Below are 8,216 nucleotides of genomic sequence, written 5' to 3'. Positions count from 1 at the left end.
TCCCACAGTTTTCTGGGAAGTACCAGGATAATCTAGGCATACAAAGATATCCCTCTTCACCAAAACTCAACCAGATGGTTGTGAATATCCCCACCAGATGTGGTTGGCCATCAGCTCCCATCATCTATAATCAGCATAGCCAGTGGTGGGTCATGATGAGAATAGCAATGAAACAACATCTGGAGGGACACAATATTCCCATCCCTGCTATAATTCTGGCATGTCCAGTGCTGTCTCTCTGATGGACAGTATCTCTCCCACAGCTCAGGAAGAATACCGCCTCAGCCCTACCACCCAACATCCTTTCCATGGACTCAACCCCTGAGCCCCTGACCCTCCCCATCCCACTACACAAGGATCGTTCCTGGCCTCTTCCCTGTCTATGGCTTGCGTGGCCCTTGTGGCATCTAAACTCTCATAGCAGGCTATATCGCTGGGAGACTTTAATGATGCTGAACTTTCTCTTCTTCTTTTCAGACGCAAACCATTGCACTGCGTGCCCAGAAGATCAGCACCCAAACAAGGACCGAGATCAATGTATTCCCAAGGATATAACCTTCCTGTCCTTTGAAGAGCCTGTGGGCATCATGCTAGTCTCTTCTGCCCTTTTCCTCTCCTTAACCACAGCCTTTGTGATAGGAATCTTCCTTAAAAACCTAGAAACCCCAATAGTCAAAGCCAACAACCGGGACCTCTCCTACATTCTCCTTGTCTCCCTCATGCTTTCCTTCTTGTCCTCCTTCCTGTTCATGGGCCAGCCAACAAAAGCCACCTGCCTCCTCCGGCAAACAGCATTCAGCATCATCTTCTCAGTTGCCGTCTCTTCTGTGTTAGCAAAAACTATCACTGTGGTGCTAGCCTTCCTGGCCACAAAACCAGGAAACAGTGTGAGAAAATGGCTGGGGAAGTGTTTGGCCAACTCCATTGTATTTTCCAGTTCTGGTATCCAAGTTTTAATCTGTACCGTTTGGCTGGGAATCTCTCCCCCATTCCCAGATTCTGACATGCACTCCCAGACTGGACAGATCATCCTGCAATGCAATGAAGGGTCTGTTGCGATGTTCTATAGTGCCCTTGGCTACATGGGCTTGCTGGCTGCCATCTGTTTCACAGTGGCTTTCCTAGCCCGGAAGCTGCCTGCTGCCTTCAATGAAGCCAAGCTGATCACCTTCAGCATGCTGGTCTTCTGCAGTGTCTGGGTGTCCTTTGTGCCCACCTACCTGAGCACCAAGGGCAAATACATGGTAGCCGTGCAGATCTTCTCTATCTTGGCCTCCAGTGCTGGTTTGCTGGGCTGCATCTTTCTTCCCAAGTGCTACATTATTATATTGAGGCCTGAACTGAATGCAAAAGAACTTTTAAGGATGAAAACAGGAGGTGGCATCTGAAAACAGGAGGTGGTGTCTCTATTCTTTTCAGTTTGGGAATCTGTTTCCAGTATGGCAGTGATGAATGCAAGCTACTAGCCCTGAGTTGCTACCATGGGCTCCAATTATAAAGCATTTCTCTTCTTTTCACAGATTTTACAGAAGCAACTGGTCACATCTGAGGGAGGTGAATGGATGGTGACCCTGGAATGCGCCACTCTGATTTAATGTTTTGCCTATAATACTTTACCTCCACACTCAGCGGCAGTATTCCTCTATATGCCTGTTGGTCTGAGGCTGCTTTGTCCATTCTTAGGTGTGAATTATGTGAAGGGTTCCCTGCTTAGTCTCACAAAGCCAGCACGTCTTTCTTAGTCCTCTTACAAGCAGGGATGTTGGAGAAATCTGCAATGGAACCAAATGAGTTTGGATTTTCATGAATCCGACCCACAGGTCAGATTTAGGCATGGCGGAGAATTCTGCCATGGATCTCAGTTAGGCCGAATGCCAGCGCATTCGCCCCCCCCCCCAAATCCATGGCAGAATGAAGCCCCCCACCCCGCGAAATGGGCCAGGAATGGAGCCTACCTTTGTCGGCCGTTCCGGTGCTCCTCGAATGGCTGCAGCTGCCATTCGCATCTTTCAAATGGCTGTGATAGGCTACGTAAATACTTACATAGCCTATCATGGCTAATGCAGGGATGCCATTTGTGTCCCTGCGGAGGCTGTGATAGGCTATGTAAATATTTACGTAGCCTATCACGGCAAAAAAAGGGAACACAAATGGCGGTGGCTACAGCGGCCTCCATTTGCATTCCCTTTTTCACCGTGATAGGCTACAAAAGGCTAAAAAAGGGAACGCAAATGGCGGCTGCCATAGCCATTACCATTTGCGTTCCCTTTTTCTTTTTGCCATGATAGGCTACGTAAATATTTACGTAGCCTATCACAGCTAAAGCGGGAACGCAAATGGCGTAGGGGACGCCATTTGCGTCCCTGCTTTAGCCATGATAGACTACATAAATATTTATGTAGCCTATCACGAGCCAGCGTAGGGATGCAAATGGCGTCCCCTACACAGGACGCCATTTACGTCCGCAGCAGCCTGGTAGCGGCTGGAGGCCCCGCTGCGAGTTGGCCCAGCCGGCAGCTCTGCGGCCTGGCCGCGGAGTGGAGCCAGCCAGGCAGGAGTCCGGGGGGGAGGAACGGATCGCCTCTCCCCACCTGCAGAACCTGGCGGAGCCAGGTAAGCGGGGTTTCGTACACCCCTAGTCGGATTGCGCAGACTGGCAGTCCGGTTTTCTAACTTTCTCAAATTTTGCACAATTTTTTTCATAGAAAAATACACAATATTAAAAAAACACACACACCTGGCCCCAAATAAACATTTCTCCCCATAGGCTAAAGCATGAAAATGCACATATTGGGAAACAGTACAAAAGGTGCCTGACAGTCTGCAAAACACAACACAGATGGAACGCATTTTACACACTCCATACATCCCTAGTTACAAGTACTGGGCAGTAATTAAAAAATAGTGCTAACTACTCCAGCACCACATGATTTGCATTAGTGATTGAGAGAGTGCTACTTAACAAGAAAACACTGACACTATATCCTCAGTCACAAACCTTTGTCCTCCTTTTTGAAAAAAAGAAATCCATCTGTACTAAGAGTCCTGTGTAACTGAAAAGCTCACATACTGCTTTGTGAACACTTGTCGAGTGCAATAAAGGCTCTCTTTTTCTGGTCCTGTGTGTTGAACTTACACTGCCCTCACTTAGACTGCTCCTTTAAATCTCATTGAAAGAAGCTCTGCAGGGTGTCACATAGAGCGGTAGCAGTGTATTCTCTGAAATCTTGGGGGAGCCAGGACTTGTCGGGGAGTACACAGGGCCGGCCTCAGGGTGCCAGCTGCGCTTCTTTGCAGTCAGTTCACAAATGACCTTTGAGCTTAGAAAGCCCTTTTAAAAACAAATGGACTGTTCTACACTCCAACAGATGTTTCCTCCCTTCTCCAAAATGGCTTCTGTTATGACAGATTCTTTTACCCCCTCCTGAGCAAATTAAAATCTATTAAAATCATAATAATATAGACATATTATGCCTTGATCCCATGTTCAGTTGCTACCTTCTGAAACTGAAAGTTTAACCAAACAGCACCATTAATTCTTTCAACCAACATGCCAACATTCCAACAAAAAGAATTATTCATTCCAGAAAAAGGAGGGGGGAATGATTCCTATCTGATATGGACTAACCATGTGGAATATCACTTTTACTAAAGCCATTCAAGTTTTAAATACTTCAGTTGTATAAATAGTGTCAGCATACTGGTGGGGGGGCACCAAACAGAGCTGGAGAGGGGAGCCCAGTGGACCTTGCAGGTGGCACCAAGCAGAACTGAAGGTAGAGGGGGGCACCAAGTTGAGCTGGTGTGGGGCACTGAGCTGAACTCAGTGATGAGGGGGGAGAGACTGGGGGGGGAAGCCTCTCTTATTGGTTGAGCAGCCCCTGCCAGTCAGATGACTTCACTCCAACCCCCAACCCCACCAGGAAGTATGTTCTGTGAAGCAGAACATACTTCCTGTTTTTGGAAACAAAGCTCTATGAAGAGAGACTGAAAGAACTGGGCATGTTTAGCCTTGGGAAGTGAAGACTGAGGGGAGACAGGATAGCGCTCTTCAAGTACTTGAAAGGTTGTCACAGAGAGGAAGGCCAGGATCTCTTCTGGATCATCCCAGAGCGCAGGACACGGAACCATGGGCTCAAGTGACAGGAAGCCAGGTTCCAGCTGAACATCGGAAAAAACGTCCTGACCGTTAGAGCAATACGACAATGGAACCCATTCCCTAGGGAGGTGGTGGGCTCTCCCACACTAGAGGCATTCAAGACAAGGCTGGACAGCCACCTGTCGGGGATGCCCTGACTTGGATTCCTGCATTGAGCAGGGGGTTGGACTCGATGGTCTTGTAGGCCCCTTCCAACCTTACTGTTCTATGATTCTATGAAGCGATGTTTATTGGTGCAGAGCACTCCCAATATGGATCCCTGTATGGATCAAAGCACAGCAAAGCTGATGCCTTTTAAACAATCCAGTACTGCTCCTTTCACTTCTCCTTCTGTTGTCGTGGAGACAACCCCGCAGGACATCTGATGGGGAGCAGGAATCTGTTTAAAACAGGGGTGCACAAGACAGTCGGCCTACATTCCATGTCGGCTGGGAGGCAGGGAGCTGCTTACACTTCACACACTTCCTTGCCCCCCACACAAACATTTCTGGGGCTGCACAAGGAGCGGCAGAGGGCCACATGAAGCTCCAGGACCAAAGGTTCTGCACTCCTGCCCAAAAGGAATCTGTCCCGCTGTTAATGCTGCAGGTGCTCCCCTACTGCTGAACCTGTATATATGTGTAAATTAACTTCATACCAGATTAATATGCGCATGCACATACTTTTAGGAGTAACCACTCCAAGTTCTGTGACTGGTCATATTCACCCTAAAACAACTGCTTGACCCTAACTGCTTGATGCTCTTTTTCCCTCCTGGACCCTTCTTGGCCTATGGGGCTGCCTTGGTAAGTTCTTGCAACATGTTTTCCCCAGCCCTGTGCCTGGAGCCACAGAAGAGAATCCATGAATTTGGAGAGGTGTGGCTTCTTCCCCTTTATAATTATCAAAATCATAGTGGTTATTTTTTCTTCTTGCCAATGCTTGGGGGATTCTTCCCCCAAAGGCTGCATTTTAGACCAATAACATATACATCAGACCCAAGAGCAGCATGGAGAAATGTCTTCAAATAAGAATGAAAGGACTGGTGTACATACAGTCAGGGCCAGAAATATCAGAACAAGGATAACTATTTTGGCAGTTGGCCTCTGTACACCACCACATGTATAACCTGCAGTTAGCCATGACGTAGCCTATCACGGCAAAGAACAGGGACGCAAATGGCAGCCGCTACGCCATTTGCGTCCCTGCTCTTTTCGTGATAGGCTACATATATATTTACGTAGCCTATCACCGAAAAGAGTAGCGACGCCAATGGCAGCCACTACGCCATTTACTTCCCTGCTCTGTTCAGTGATAGGCTATGTAAATATTTACATAGCCTATCACCGAAAAGAGCAGGGATGCAAATGGCAGCCGCTACGCCGGCTGCCATTTGCATCCGCAGTCCAGGGCAGCGGACTGTCGGCAGCAGCGGACAGACCCGGACCAGCTGGCAGCAGGTAGGCTCCGTCCAGGGAGGATTTCGGGGGGTGGCAGGGGGGGTTAGTCCATTTCGCCACGGTCTCCAGGGGGCTGGAATCCAAAGAATCCGGCCTCATTGGAGTTCGTGGCAGATTTCTTTACTATCCCTATTTGAAATCTTAACATATAATGTGAAATACTAAAACCAGGTGAACCCAACAAGAGAAATGAAGTGGTGCTTTCAACACCAGCTCATTAGAACTATTCAGGGGTTCAGGGCAAACAAGTAATGTACATAATTGTTCACAAAACGCAGCTTTTTATGTGAACATGTACACTATTATTAGTTGTCACAATGGGAGGGAATCCAACATCTCCCCTATGCTTTCTAGGCAAGTACAATCCCAGAAAAGCCTAGCTAAGAAGGATCATGCCAACTTGAATGGGAATACCTTCAATAAAGAACCACCAGTGGGAGCCGCTACCCCCAAACAGCCCTGACTACCCTGGAAAGACAGCCGTGCAGTTGTAGAACTGCCCTCACAGGGCAGAGCTAACTTCTGGGCCTGTACACTGCTCCCAAGAGTCATAGTGCATAAAATCTGCTTAAAGCGAAGGCAGATTAGAATGCCTTGAAAAAGATACATGTCGTCGCTAGCACCAAAATGATATGAGCAAGGATCTCTTGGGTTGCCATTCCACAGCTGGGGTGCCACCACTGAAAAGGCCTTGTCTCATGTAGCCGCCTGGCCCACCTCAACTGGAGAAGGGCGCATTTGTGAAACTAATGGGCCTAGCAGTGACCTCTCTTGGAGAAGGGACCATCTTAAAGACCATCCACAAATTTGCACATCTTCATGGCTGATGAAATTTGTCCTAGTTTGTGTCTCTGAAATAATGGATGAGCCATCTTCTTCCCCAAAAGACAGAAATGGATGGACAAGGTAGCTTTTACCTTCTGGAATGGAAGTGGATCCCTCCTATCTTGCTGAATGAACATTTTCCAACAGGAACATAGTACCCACTTTAAAGGGGAATGTCTGTGCCTACACACCAGAAATATATAATAGGCTGAAGCAAACTGCCACAGGAGAGGTGGTTGTCCCTGCCTGGCCCCCTGCCACTTGCAATCCCTTAGCCTTCCCAGCTATGGGAATGTCCCCCTCACCTGCTTTTACTTGCACTCAGGAGACTCAGTCATACAAGCTTGCTCCACTGATGCCAGACATGATTACAATGCCTATAACAAGTCAGGTTAAAAGATGGCAAATATACTTAACAGTTGTGCCCATGTATGCTATTGACTGGCAGTTCAGAGGCTGGGTGCTCCAATTCAGGTTTTAGAGCATGGAGGGCAATGAAGATGATCAAGGGACTGGAAACAAAGCCCTATGAGGAGAGACTGAAAGAACTGGGCATGTTTAGCCTGGAGAAGAGAAGACTGAGGGGAGATAGGATAGCGCTCTTCAAGTACTTGAAAGGTTGCCACAGAGAGGAAGGCCAGGATCTCTTCTCGATCATCCCAGAGTGCAGGACACAGAATAATGGGCTCAAGTGACAGGAAGCCGGATTCCAGCTGAACATCAAGAAAAACTTCCTGACTGTTAGAGCAATATGACAATGGAACCAATGACCTAGGGAGGTGGTGGGCTCTCCCACACTGGAGGCATTCAAGATGAGCCTGGACAGCCATCTGCCAGGGATGCTTTGACTTGGATTTCTGCACTGAGCAGGGGGTTGGACTAGATGGTCTCATAGGCCCCTTCCAACCCCACTATTCTATGATTCTAAGTTCACCATATCTTTCCTTTAAACAGTTGCAAACAGCAGCAAAGCTATGACTCCCCCTGAAGCACTGCCTTGTCAGTTCCTGAACTTCGGATGAACATTCCTGTTGGTTTTGCATTCCCCCTCTCCAACATTGGAGTGCACGTCTTTACTGGTTTTGTTTAAGTGGCAAGCCACAATTAATCCAATAACAAACAAACAGAAGCTGTTATGTAGGGAACTGTTGTTCTGCATCTTGGTTAGATCTGTGCTAACACTGGTATCGTTCTGTGAGTAAAATCCAGAGACTTCGGGTGCTGCCAGACGGAAGGCAGCAATTCTGTCTTCATTTGCTTAACAAGTTCACCTTACAAAGAACAAAGGCCATTATGAGGGGATCTCCTCTTTTGCTTCTGGCATAGATCTGTGCTGACACTAGTATCTTTCGATGAGTAAAATCCAAAGATGTATATTGCCTAGAAAGGCCTTAGAATTACAAAGGATGAAATTTTATTTTTTTGTTTGTTTGTTTCTTGGAAAATGACACTATGATGCGCATCTTGTTGCAGGACAGGAGTTCAAAAAGCATACTGGAACCTCCTGTCCTTCCTGATAGCCATTCAGGAAATCAATCAGAATCCCAGGCTGCTCCCCAACATCACCGTGGGTTACAGCATCAGTGAGAACTATTTCAGTGCAAGAATGACGTACGATGCCATGGTGGATCTGCTGTTTCCTGGGCAGGCAAATATTCCAAAATACAACTGTGGACGATGGAACAAGATGCTAATTTTTATTGAAGGGGCTGACTCAGATGCCTCCATTCACATTTCAGTTGTGTTGGGCATCTACAAAATCCCCCAGGTAGGAATGCATAAACACTTGTCTG

Source organism: Heloderma suspectum, chromosome 2 (genome assembly GCF_057233095.1).
Source record: "Heloderma suspectum isolate Gila_16-S chromosome 2, 16-S_ref, whole genome shotgun sequence".
NCBI lineage: Eukaryota > Metazoa > Chordata > Lepidosauria > Squamata > Helodermatidae > Heloderma > Heloderma suspectum.
The sequence above is the reverse complement of the archived record's forward strand: the minus strand, read 5'-3'. Positions refer to the sequence as shown.